Source organism: Hyla sarda, chromosome 5, assembly GCF_029499605.1.
Source record: "Hyla sarda isolate aHylSar1 chromosome 5, aHylSar1.hap1, whole genome shotgun sequence".
Classification (NCBI taxonomy): Eukaryota; Metazoa; Chordata; class Amphibia; order Anura; family Hylidae; genus Hyla; species Hyla sarda.
This window is the reverse complement of record NC_079193.1, coordinates 323,202,662-323,216,149: the sequence shown is the minus strand read 5'-3', so window position 1 is coordinate 323,216,149 and position 13,488 is coordinate 323,202,662.

Here is a 13,488-nt window from a genome sequence, read left to right as displayed (position 1 = left end):
TCCGGTGACAAGCGGCCACTCAAGCCACAGCCATCACAAGCCTTAGAGACTACACCACAGTTAAATGGTCATGCAACATCATTTTACCCTGGTAAACCTCACCCTACATCACCAGAGAACATGTTACTGTGGTACCAAGGAGTGAGAAATCAGATTTGAATGACTTTGCCAGATATATGGTACACCGTGAGCTCATTAACACTAGCCTCTCAAGGTTTGATGATTGTGCAGAGAGCTACAGGACCTGGAGATCAGCCTTCAAGGCTGCCATTGCTGATCTCAAGCTACTAAGGAAGAACTTGATTTTCTCATATTGTGGCTGGGACCAGAATCTGCAGATCATGTTAAAAGACTGAGAACAGTACACGTTGACCATACAGATGCAGGTCTTGCTGCTGCATGGGCAAAACTTGAGCAAACCTATGGTAGCTCTGAAGCCATAGAAAGCGCTCTATTCAAGATAGAATGAGACAGCCTGGAGTTGGCAGCAGCATGAGTAGAACATATAGTGACTGAATGGCACAGCCTGGAGTTAACAGCAGAGGAGGAGGCCATATAGTGGCTGAATGACACAGCCTGGAGTTGGCGGCTTATGAGGAGATCATATAGTGGCTGAATGGTACAGCTTGGAGTTGGATGTCTCTGTAGTAGGTGAGTTTGTCCTCCCTCTCAGTGGGTGTAAAAATAACCCCCATTTTGTGGCAGTAGCGAGGGTCCAATAAGGTGGAGAGCCAGAAGTCATCCCACTGCCGAATGGTGACAATTTGGCGGTCACTACCCAAGCATGTGAGCATAAATCGTGCCATTTGTGCAAGTGACTCGGAGGGACTCCCTGCCTCCATCTCCACTGCATACTGCCACAGTGTGTCTGGATCCTCTGTCTTGCCTTCCTCATAACCCTCAAGCTCCTCTAGCTGCTCCTGCTCCTCCTCTCCTATCAGATGACTAGAAAAACTGAACATCTCACGAAACCTAAACTGTGCTCCACTGTGCCCTCCAGTTCAGCCCCCACAGGACTCGTGGCCCTGAGATGTCGGCGCCACGTCTCCATTGCCCTGACCAGCCATCGTTTCCAACATGTGTTATAGGAAATGAAGCAGTGGGATTAAGTCGTTCGTCCCATAATCCTGGCGACTGACTAATAATGTGGCTTTCTCAAAGTGCCTGAGCAAACGGCAGGTGTCACGTATGAGCTGCCACTGGTTTACATTGAAGTTACACAGGGGAGTCCCCCTATTCACTTGGATCTTCAAGAAATCGGTGATGGCTTTTCTCTGTTCGTATATGTGGTCCAACATATGGAGGGTGGAATTCCAACATGTGGCAAAGTCGCAAATAAGACAATGTTGGGGGATACCCTTCTGGCGCTGCAGCTCAAGGAGGGTGCGCTTTGCGGTGTACGAGTGGCTGAATTGCATGCAACGTTTCCTTCCCATTGTTAAGATGTCTTGCACTTCAGGAACCGCTTGAGAACCAGTTTGAACATGTATGCCATACAGGGCGCATGGCTCAGCCTTCCCAGTCACAGCACAGACAAGATGGTCTTCCTGTTGTCAGTCACCATGGTTCCCATTTCCAGTTTTCGAAGGAGTAAGCCATGCTCCGATTTCTTTATGAACTACTTTAAGTAGTTCCTACCCTGTTTGACTCCGTTCGCCAAGGCAAACCATGTGAAGAACTGCATGACACCTCTGTGCCCTGCACACATGGTATGCTGAAGGGGCACTGAGACTTGACTGTGAAGTGGAGGCTGAGGACACGGTGGAGAATGAGGAGGCAGAGTCGCACAATGTCACAGGACTAACGGCCTGAGAGCATGGAGGAGGAAGCGGCGTGACCTGTCCAAGATGGTGTTGTGACTGTGCAGGAACCACATTCACCCATTGGGCCGTAAAGGACATGTATTGTTCCTGACCATAGTTACAGCCCTAGATGTCGGCGCTGCCATGCACTTTTGTACACACCGGCAGGCTCAAGGACTGGCCCACCTTCTCTTCCACAAATTGTGCAGGGCTGGTACTGCCTTCACAAAGAAATTACGGCTTGGTACTCTCCAGCTCGGCTCGGCACAAGCCATCAGTTCTCTGAAGGGGCAGAGTCCACCACTTGAAACGGGAGGGTGTCACGATCACACCCTATCGGCCCAGCCAAGAAGCTAGAGATAGTGTGATGGTGAAAGGGTTAAAGCCGCCAGACCTCTGGGTATCCACTACTAGTCCCAGCAAGTCACCAAAATAACCCTTAGATAAACGTGTTTCACCAGAGCTTCCTTCAGAAAGGTAAGCTCATATATTTAGAGATCAAAGACCAGAGCTGATTAATTAAACTTTTAATCTGATAAAAGGTATCACAGTGCGGACTATATAAAGATACAGAAACAAATGACATACAGTTACAAAAATATATAAAAAAGAGTTTAGCAAGGCAAGTTCAGAAAACAAAAGATGAAGTTCTTACAGCATGATGGTATCAGTCCTTCAGTGAGAGAGTTGTTCTTAGGATGGTCTTGTCAGCTTGTGGCACAGCCTTCAACAACCTGAGTCTAGCATTGTTTTAAATATATATCTGCTTTCTTTGGAGGGAGACTCCATTCCCCCTCCCCTCTGATCCCACCAGGGGGCATCTCTCTTCCTGGCCCCTTATCTGTTTGATTATAGGATGGGACCAGAGTGCAGGACTTCAAAAAAGCCTTTGACTTCAAAGGAGTAGTAAACACACAGCCAGACCTCCAATAAAATGCAATACACAAAAGGACATGCCGTCCGAATGACCTCTCACCCATGTCCTGGACAATCCATCACACACAGTTATAATTTATAATACACATATAGGATTTTAATAATAAGGCCTTGGGCCTGACAGAGGGACAGCAGCACCAGCAACTTAGACAGGAGCACATTCAGCTTCTGCGCCGTTGGATGCATATTGTTGTCTCTTGGACATGGCTTCGCCAATGGATTGTTGGTGGAATGAATGACTAAAAGTAGGAGGAGCAGGAACATCTGGAGCGACAGAAGAAGGGTATGACACACAGCTCCCTTCGGCTGGCTGAAAGAAGGAGCGGCGTGCCACTGGGTGATGCAACAGGCTGGACCACTACATCGGAGCTACGGTTCTCCGGGTACGTTAACGCAGGACTGTGGTGCCAACATTAGGACCCTGGTCATGCTTCATCTTCTACCAACACATCTTGCATGTGGCTATGTTAACCTCCATGGGATGCTTGATGAAAAGCTGCCACACGGCCGAGTAGCTGATTTTCCCACCAACAGTCCGCAATAATTGACTACTACTGCCGCCATCTCCAGGAACCCCTGTTCCACTACCTCCTGGGAAGGTAGGCTTCCGCAAAGCAGGTGGTCTCCTCCGGGCAGGCTTGGCTCCAGAATTTCCACTTCTGACACCATGCTGACTGCCAACCGTGCTACCACCTTGCTGGCTCAGCTGCTGCCTCACGGGCAATCTGCATCCCTCTTCTCCTGATTATGATGAAGCCGCTTCTACACCCAGCTCCCAATTGCTATTGGCTTCATCATCATCATCATCATCATCAACAAGTGTCTGCATGTCACTGATGTCCTCCTCAGGTTCCTTAACAATGTCTGCTTAAGGACCTTGAACGCTTGCAACACCACCTCCCACATCACTCTCCTCATCAATACTTGCCTGCCTGCCTAGGATGTCTCCTCCACTTATTGGCTGGGCAGTAGCGGCAGACTGTCCTTTATTAGATCGTCCTCGCTGAATAGTGGAGCTGAACCCACAGCATAAGATACTTCTGTAGGAGAGGGAACCGCATAGGACAGAGGCAATGGGAGGACAGGGACTGCTCTCGGGCCATGCTATTTGAGGGTTGTGTCTGAGGAACCCACCCACTGTTGACTGGGGGTGTCAGATGTCACTTGTGATGAAGTGGATGAGCGTGTTTACCAATCGACGACGGCAGATGGGTTGCTGGTCGAGACACGACCACTACCTGATAATGGGAGCTCAGGCCTCTCTGACTGTGCCTGATGAATTTAGGCCTCTGTCGCTCCTCTGTGCACGTCCTGGCACTTCTCTGTCTGACATACTTAGTGTGTATATGAGGGGAGTACAATACACTTCGCTACGCTTAAAACAGTATTTGTCTAGAACAGCAGCAGGTGGTGTGTACTTTTGGCTGTACTTTCACAGTATCTAGGCCCTTGACAGATTAACAGGTACAAAATAGTACACTACTTAGATGTAGGCATGTGGTATGAACTTATGAGGGCAGCAAAATGCAATATGGTACACTTAAATAAGTATTTGTACACAACACCAGAAATACACAACAGTGCTGCCGCACATAGTCACTGTGTACTAAACCCAAAATTGCACCATCCCACAGATTATTGGGAATGGACTGCTGGGTATGTATGATACCGTCTAAAGACTAGTATAACCAGCAGATCATTTGTTGTGGAACAAAGAGGGCAAAAAATGTGCCACAGTACACTTAAAAAAGTATTGGAGTAAAACACCAGCCGGTGATTACTTTTGCCTGGCCTTTCACAGTATCTAGGCCTTTGACAAATTAACAGGAACAAAATAGTACACTACTTACATGTAGGCATGTGGTATGCATTTATGAGGGCAGAAAATTGCGCTACAGTACGCTTAAAAAAGTACTTTAGTAAAACACCAGCCGGTGATTACCTTTGCCGGGCCTTTCACAGCATTTAGGCCCTTGACAGATTAAAAGGTACAAAATAGTACACTACTTAGATGTAGGTATGTGGTATGCACTTATGAGGGAAGAAAAATGCGCTACAGTACGCCTAAAAAACGTATTGGAGTAAAACACCAGCCGGTGATTACTTTTGCCTGGACTTTGACAGTATGTAGGCCATTGACAGATTAACAGGTACAAAATAGTACACTACTTAGATGTACGTATCTGGTATGCACTTATGAGGGCAGAAAAATGCGCTACAGAATGGTTAAAAAACATATTTTTGCACAACACCAACAGTACATAACAGTGCTGCAGCACACAGTCACTGTGTACTAAACCCAAAATTGCACTTTCTCAAAGACTATTAGGAATGGACTGCTGGGTCTATACTGTCTACAGACTAGTATAACCAGCAGCCCCTCTCTGTAATACAATACTGTAGAAAGTGAGTGGGAGGTTAATGGCTGCAGTTTTTCTGTGAAAAACGCACTGCTCGGTCCACCAGAACGCTAACATGACTAGGAGGTGAAACACTGCTGGAAAAAGCTTTTCTGTGTAACACATAAAGTGCTGACAGTCCTATCTCTCTGCAGTGAAAGGATGAAGTGCCTAGCCGGAATATGGCTGCTGATTATATAGGGCTGTGACATCACAGGGGTGACTGGCTGCTGATAGGCTATATCCTGCATGTGATTCAGAGTCATCCCATCTAGCCTTTATCCCGCCTTCCCAGAGTTCCTTGCCCCATGTCCTTACATGTGGATCCATCATTTTAGATGCCCTGGAGCCTGGACTGCACTAAATGGAGTTTAATGAAGCGATTCGTGCATTAGAATCACGGCGATATTCGCATTTATTGCAAATCAAATTTTTGTCAAATACAATTCGCTCATCTCTAGTAACTTTAAAAGTGGTCTTGTCCGCTTGTGTCAATGTGAATACGGCTGTATTTTTTTTTTTAAATAATGAGCAGGAGAAGCCCTGCATTTGAACTGTGTCACTGTCGTTTGCCTATTTTTACTGAGCTAAACACCCACATAATGAATTATTAACCTACTAAAAGAGAGACATTTTTTCATCCTACATCAGTGTCTGACCTCACAAATGCTCTTGTCCCTGAATGGGCGCAATCTCCCCCACACAAACTCCGAAATCTTGTAGAGTGGAATGTAGAATGCCTTCATATGGAAATATCTAAGCATGTACTCCTTCTCTCTCTATTTCACTGTCTTTTTCATTAGACTGTCCTTCGCTGCACTTCCTGCTGATGGTATTTTCTCTCTGAGAAGAACCAGTGTGAAGAATGACCATGCAAATGTTAATGAATCTTGGCATAAGTGCGCCCAATCTTGGTTTAATTAGAGGAATGACAACTCATTTCGGAAAGTGCTGAACACACGTACTTTGTGAGATTCATGCCACCCCGTGGGCTCGCTTGTTATTTGCTCTTTGTTAATTTTCTCTACTCTGAATACTCTGAGGACACTGGATTTTCCACTGGCTTCTTTAACTATTCCTGCATCTTTTGTGGAAAATGTGGTGTTTGCCAGGAAAGTCTTGAGAGTTCTGATTAAACATTCAACATTTTAGTTCCATAATCTTACCAGGACTGACCAATAAAAGTAAATGATATGGGGTTTAGTGATTTGCAGCATCTCATTTGTTTGTTTCTGTGGGCTGACCTGCATGCTTCAGCTTTCTCTGCATTACTAGTCAACAGTAAACTTTCTCTAACCTAATGATTTCATCAGGGAACTGGCTTCATTTGCAAAGTTTATGTCCTGAACCGTCATTTGTTAAGCTACAAACACATTGTGGAGTCAATAAAGCATTTGCTGCCACAAAAATGACCTTTTCCTCATTTGTCCTGTATGTGTAAATGCAAACTAAGCTCGGCACAGAGAAAATGTGCCTAAGCTCTTGACTAGTGGATATTCTAGCTGCTATGACCCCTGTCCAACCCCACAAACCTCTTTCCCAATAAAAACTGACACTCATTGATGGTAAAAGTCCACAGCAGCCCAATTTTATTTACATAATAAACAATTTACCATTTCAATAAATTAACCATGTAAGAACATCATTCATCTATGTAAAAACATTATCAAAAACTCTATAACATTCCAGAGTATACCCAGCAAGAGAAAAACTTGATGGCACCTCGCTCCCTTTTGCACCATCATTCTCCAATGTAAGCGCCTTTTACTTTACCCCTAGCCATAAGGCACCATGTCCGCAGAGAAGGGGTGTGTGGTCAGACCTCAAGCGATCAGCTGCTTATCACCTATCCTGTACATAGGGGATAACATAGTTTTCACAAAACAACCCCGAGAATGTGGAGTAGGCAGTGGAGCTGGGTGAGCCGCCTCCATTGCTCAAAGCTGTGAAATGCAGCTGAAGGTTAAGGAGCTGTAAACAATTAATCAGATTTCTGTAAGTGACCCCTCTATTTAAAGCTGTTCACCCGCATTATAACCTATTCTATAATAATATTTGGGTTTTAATGCGGAGGAACAGCTGTCAGTTTCTCTTTAAGTGCTACAAAGTACAAAACAATGCCCATGGGGTGCCATATTTTGCACAAATAATAGTGAATTTTTGTGTCTACTCAACACTTACAGCCTACATCCACTGGCTGTCTGGGCATGCTGGGAGTTCTAGTTTTGCAACAACTAAAGGTCCACAGTTTGGACACCACTGTTCTACACTGAAGGAAAACAATACTAGCAGGAGCTACCCAAACTAGTGATCTATAAAAAACAAGGGTAGACACAGGATCCAATGTTCAATATTCTATTGTTTTTGATCCAGTGACAGCAATATATTAGTGCATCTGCTTGAAAAAGACCTAATTGTAACCAGGGGTTGAAACATATTTTCTTTTCTTTGCGTGTCCCTGGATCAATAAAATAGGGAATATTGAATAATTGATTATACAATAGCTGCTTTTCCTGGATTATAACATTGGACAAGTGCTGTATTGGCAAAAGAAGAGATGTGCAGAAGAGATCTTAACCCGTACCCCTGTCTATGTCTACATGGAACACTTGCCCTGATAAGGGTAACCCTCACCATAGTGACAATCCCTTTCTAAGTGCAAAGGGACATTAAAGCGTACCTGTAAGATTACACACACACACACACACAAAAAAACTGTTGTATGTTACTCAGCACCTTATCCTTATCATGTACATGTAATTTTTATGTATCTGTCACCTATATTTCACAAAAAAATAGCATATTACAGCTGCCCACTGTCTTTTTTATCTTCCCAGAGGAAGGGGGCGTGTCACTCTCTTGTCTGCACTGTGATGACTCCTCCCCTCTCTCACTCTGCTGAATCACTGCTCTCAGGAGCCTGGCAGTCCAGCTCTGTAATCCTTTCCTCTCTAGTTTTATGCTGTACACACACACCAAACACACACACACGATTATTGCAGATTGCCTGTACTCTACCAAAGACAATATGGTGAGTGTATAACAACATAGATCTTCCTAAATTAGTGCAAAGGTTTAGTGCAAAAAGTACAGTGGGGTGTCTACAGCTTTTGCCAAACTACAACTCCCAGTATGCCCAGACATCCTTTGACTATCCAGGCATGCTTGGAGTTGTAGTTTTGCAACAGCTAGAGGCACATAATTGGTAAAACTCAGTATTACAGTAGTGTTGCTGTAACCTGTGTTCCTCCTGCAGCCTTGTCAATCAGCCATCTCTTCTCCATGAACCTTGTGTTGGTTACGTATTAGAGAAGGCACTAGCAGCTTGTGATGAGGCAGAACTTGGATTTAATTGTGTGGATTCAAGGAAAACTGTCAGCTTTCTTCCTCCGCACTAACCAGCTGTACTGGCTGGTAGTGCGGGGGACGCTAATCAGTTTGATCCTTACTGTGCCCGGATCCGGTTCGGCCCTAATCTTTTCTTTTTGGTATATGCAAATGAGGTTAACTGGCACTCTGACGTCAGTGCCGCTGGCCGCAGCGCCTCCCAGCTGATCAATATTCCTCCCCTCTCTCAGCCTCTTCCTCTTCTCTCCGCTCTGTAATGAAGAGAGAGGGGAGGAATATTGATGAGCTGCGGCCAGCGGCACTGACGTCAAAGTGCCATTTAGCCCGGCGGGTGCCAGTTAGCACCTCATTTGCACATACCGAAAATAGAAGATTACGGCCAAACAGCGTGGCGGATCCGGGCTCGGTAAGGATCAAAGTGATCAGCGTCCCCTGCACTACCAGCCAGTACCGCTGGTTAGTCCGGGGGGAGAAAGCTGACAGTTTTCCTTTAACTTCCAAACATAGAAAAACACTTTAGCTAACTGTAACAGTAGCCATCTTGGCATAAGGAGAAATAGAGAGAAAACCAACACGTTTTACAGATATATACAACTGACAACCTTAGTGTACAGTGCCGTATAATGGTAAAGTGATGTTAATACACAATACTCTATATGGTACATGCTGTTGTGTTCCCAACACCCCTTCTCAACGGCATGTGCATAATTATACAACATTTAGCCTTTTTGTAGAAAACAATGACGTTCCCTTGGCAAAGGTTTGGTGAGTGCGTCTGCAGTCATCTCCACCGATGGACAATACTGGTTGTCAATAACTCCTTGTTCTTGTATGCCCCTGAGCAGATTATATTTTACATCAATGTGCTTGGTTCTTGGGTTAATCTTCTCAGAGTGTGTAATCTTTATGCATCCCTGATTATCTTCAAAGATGGGTGTGGGTTGTGACATATTCAGTCCCATGTCTAGTAGAAGTTGCTACAGCGATGTCTGGTATTGTCACGGTGGCGAAGTATAGCAATTTTCCGATTGCTCTGCGGTAATAATCATTGTTGGGTAACATGTTTTCTGTTTAATTGTTTTTTGGATAATCTGGTTCCATTGGTGTTCTCGCTTCCTTTGCATCTTTCATGTGAAACTGTTCTAACATTTCTGTAATTTTCTGACTGTGGTTAGGAAGATAGCTTCCATCCTCTTCCCACTCTATTTGAACTCCTAGGTAGTGAGTAATGTTCTCCAACCCTTTAATTTCAAAATTTTGTTTCAGTTTGTGAACTATTTGGTCATAATCCCCTTCTTGTTCAAAACATGTCAAGATACAGGCATGGATCTGCTCTACTTCTGGAGAATCCTTCTTTTGTGAGTATTTTGTTCACCTTTTCATTCCACATTCTCGCCGCTTGCTTGAGTCCATGCTCTTTTGCAGTTTGCATACAAGGTTCTTTTCCTACTCAAATCCGGGTGGCTGTTCCATGTATAGATTCTCCTTGATATCTCCATATAGAAAAGCAATTTTGACGTCTAGGTGCTTCACTTGCATTCCATTTCCGGCAGCAACGCTAAAGGGGGTTCTTATAGTTATGTGTTTCACAACTGGAGCAAATGTTCCATCATAATCTTCTCCAAATTTCTGGGAGTATCCCTTGGCAACTAATCTTGCTTTGTATCTTTAGAAGTTTCCTTCTGCATCATATTTCACTTTAAAGGTCCATTTGCTTCCCATAGTTTAGCTGCCAGGAGGAAGTTCTGTTAGTGACTAAGTTTTATTTTCTTGAAGTGATTTTATTTCTTCTTCAGCTGCTTTTCTCTACTGATTTGCTTCCCTTTTCGGCAACGTTACTATGTCTTACTATGTTGGCTCCTGTGTTTGGTGTGTTTTAGCAGCGTATGATAACCTGCGGGGTCGTATCCCTTTTGTCAACCGAGAGGATCTTCTGATTTCTTGTTGTTCAGTAGGTTCTACTGGCTTAGTGATTGTAAGTTCCACTTCTTGTTCTGTTTCGCATGGGTCAGCATCTCTTGCTGATTCAGTGCGCAAATCCTCTAAACATTTTTCAAGAATCATCTGGTGCTTTGATTTCATCAAAATGAACACTGTGGCTTACTGTGACCTTGTTGGTCTTTGGACAAAGGATTCTACAGTATATCCTTTACTCTGCTAACTGTAACCCACTAGGATACCTTCTATGGCTTTGTTCTCCAACTTGGAGCATTTCTCACTTGGAATGTAGGCATATGCTTTACAGCCAAACACTTTGATGTGCCGTATGTTGGGTTTTGATCCATTCCACATTTTATATGGTGTGCTCTCAATAGCTTTTGATGGGAGCCTGTTTTGTAGGTATGTTGCAGTCATTATCGCTTCTCCCCAGTATTTGTTAGGCAAGGCAGCATCTGAAATCATACATCTGGTCATTTCTACAACAGTGTGATTCTTTCTTTCTGCTACCCCATTTTGCTCAGAAGTGTATGGTTCAGTTGTTTTCTCTAATTGGTCTGTGGAAGAGAGGTTTGGGTGGCCTTTGCTTTAATGCAGCATGTGCACTTGCTGAGCGTGTGGCAGGGCAATATTTCCATGTCTTCTGATAGACCTCTCTTTGTAAGGTCCTTTATAGCTTTGGGGTTTCGACGCCCTAATCTTCTATGCCACAGGTGGATACACTTGTCATGTGGGTTGTGAGTTGCCGCTTTAGCCTTCTCATTTTCAGTGATGAGTTTGTACAGATGTTCATTTAACTTTCCTCTTTCTGGAAATTTCTTTCCATTTTGAAGCGTGCATTCATTACCTCTGAACAGGACAGTGAGTCCATTGCTTCTAGGCTTGGAACATATAGAACATTCTTTACAAGGATGCCTTGCTTGCCCCCTGATGGTGTTTTGCAGTTCAGAAACCCCTGACCATTGCCTTCCGCTGTAATACTTTTCCCATTTGCTAGGAAGACTTTGTCTTTAGCACTAAAATCAATTTCTGTAAAGAATGTCTCGTCACTTGTAATGTGACTTGTTGCCCCTGAATCAATGTACCATCCGTGTGAGGTACTATTCTGAGTCACTTTAAATGTACCGCTCCATGATGCACTTTCTTTTTCTTTCATGACTGTTTTAGCTCTTTCTCTTGTGGGGCTCCTGTCTTCACTGCTCAGCTTTCTAGATTGAACAGTTCTTTTTCAGGTGACCGGCCTTTTTGCAGCAAAAACATACCCTGGTTTCTTGCTTTGTCTTATGCCTGCATGCACTTTCAGAGCTGCCTCTGATCTCTCATATATGTATATATGCCTCTTCACTATGCCCTTCCACTATACTATGCAGATTTTCTTCTGCTGTATTCATCAATTAATTTTCCCTTAATATATTCTAGAGTCAGTTCAGCTTCCGGTTTTGTTTCTAGAGCATTTATAAGGGCACTGTATGATTATGGAAGGCTGCATAGCAGTAATGCTACTAGATGATTATCTTTCATTCCTTTGCCTATTGCACCTAGCTGGTCCACAATCTCGAGCATAGCCTTTATATGTTCACCCATTTCCTGCCCTTTTTCCAGCCTCATAGCAGTTTCATAGCAGATACAGTTTACTGTTTAGGTTTGCATGTTCATACAGTTTTTGTAATACAGATCACATACCTTTAGCTGTGTTTTCTTTCCTTATATGAATGAGTTAATCATCCGCCACTAACAGGCTTATGACTGCTTTTGTTTGCCTGTTTTTCCTGTCCCATTCTTTCGGGTTGTCATTCGGTCTGTTTGTATCTAGTACCTGCGACAAGTCATCTTTGGATAACAGCATTTCAAGCTTAAACTTCAATAGCTGGTAGTTGGTATTGTTGCGCTTTGCTATTGTAAACTTCATATATTAAAGGGGTACTCCGGCGCTAAGACATCTTATCCCCTATCCACAGCTGTCACGTCCCCTCCATATGCTTGTTTTGAGGGGGCGGAGCGTGACATCACACGGGGCGGAGCCGTGACGCCACTATGCTCCGTCCCCGTGATCGCTAGTAATCAGACCTGGAGCGAGCACGCTCTGGGGGCTGATTCGAATGGGGTGCAAAGTGGAAGATCACGGGGGTCCCCAGGGGTGGGACCCCCGTGATCAGGCATCTTATCCCCTATCCTTTGTATAGGGGTAAGATGCCTTAGCGCCGGAGTACCCCTTTAAGCACTTGCCATCTTTCAGTGAATTGGATGCAGCTCTTGTTTCCTCACACACGATTTGGTGGGATCATAGATGCAGCACTTACTTGCTTGTAGTTTTCCTTTTTCTAGTGTCTGGAGCTGGGCCCATAACCTGTTTGTTGGTAATGTATTAGAGAAGACACTAGCAGCTTGTGATGAGGCAGAACGTGGGCTTACTTGTGTGGATTAACTTCCAAACATAGAAAAACAGTTTAGCTAACTGTTACAGCAGCCATCTTGGTATAAGGAGAAAGAGAGAGAGAGAGAGAGAGAAAACCAACACGTTTTACAGATATACACAACTGACAACCTTAGTGTACAGTGCCATCTACTGGTCAAGTGATGTTAATACACAATACTGTATATGGTACATGTTGTTGTATTCCCAAAACCTTGAACACCCTCATGCTGCTGTGGGACTCATCAGTGTCCCAGAAGGTATGGGAACCCCTAGTGGAGTGATTTTCAAAGGCAGTTTTCATTTTAGAAAAAAACTTGCAGTATTTTAGAAAAAAAACTATTGTTTTGCCAAAAGATGTACAACATATAAAAGTGCGTTAGTAACTAATATGATTGTTGTGGAAAATAATAAAAATAATACATTATAAAAAAAAAAAAAACATATAAAAAGTGCCCAACATATCTGACAGTGCCCATTTAAACTAGCAAGAGGAAACAAATTATACTATATGGGTCAATAACACTGGTCTACACACAAAATCTTTCCTATTCATTTTGATAAAAAATAAATGAATATGATGTCTAAAACGTTTCATTAGCTCTCGTTCTTTTGAAACTTGAAATGTCATTTTATGAATTTTATGATAGAG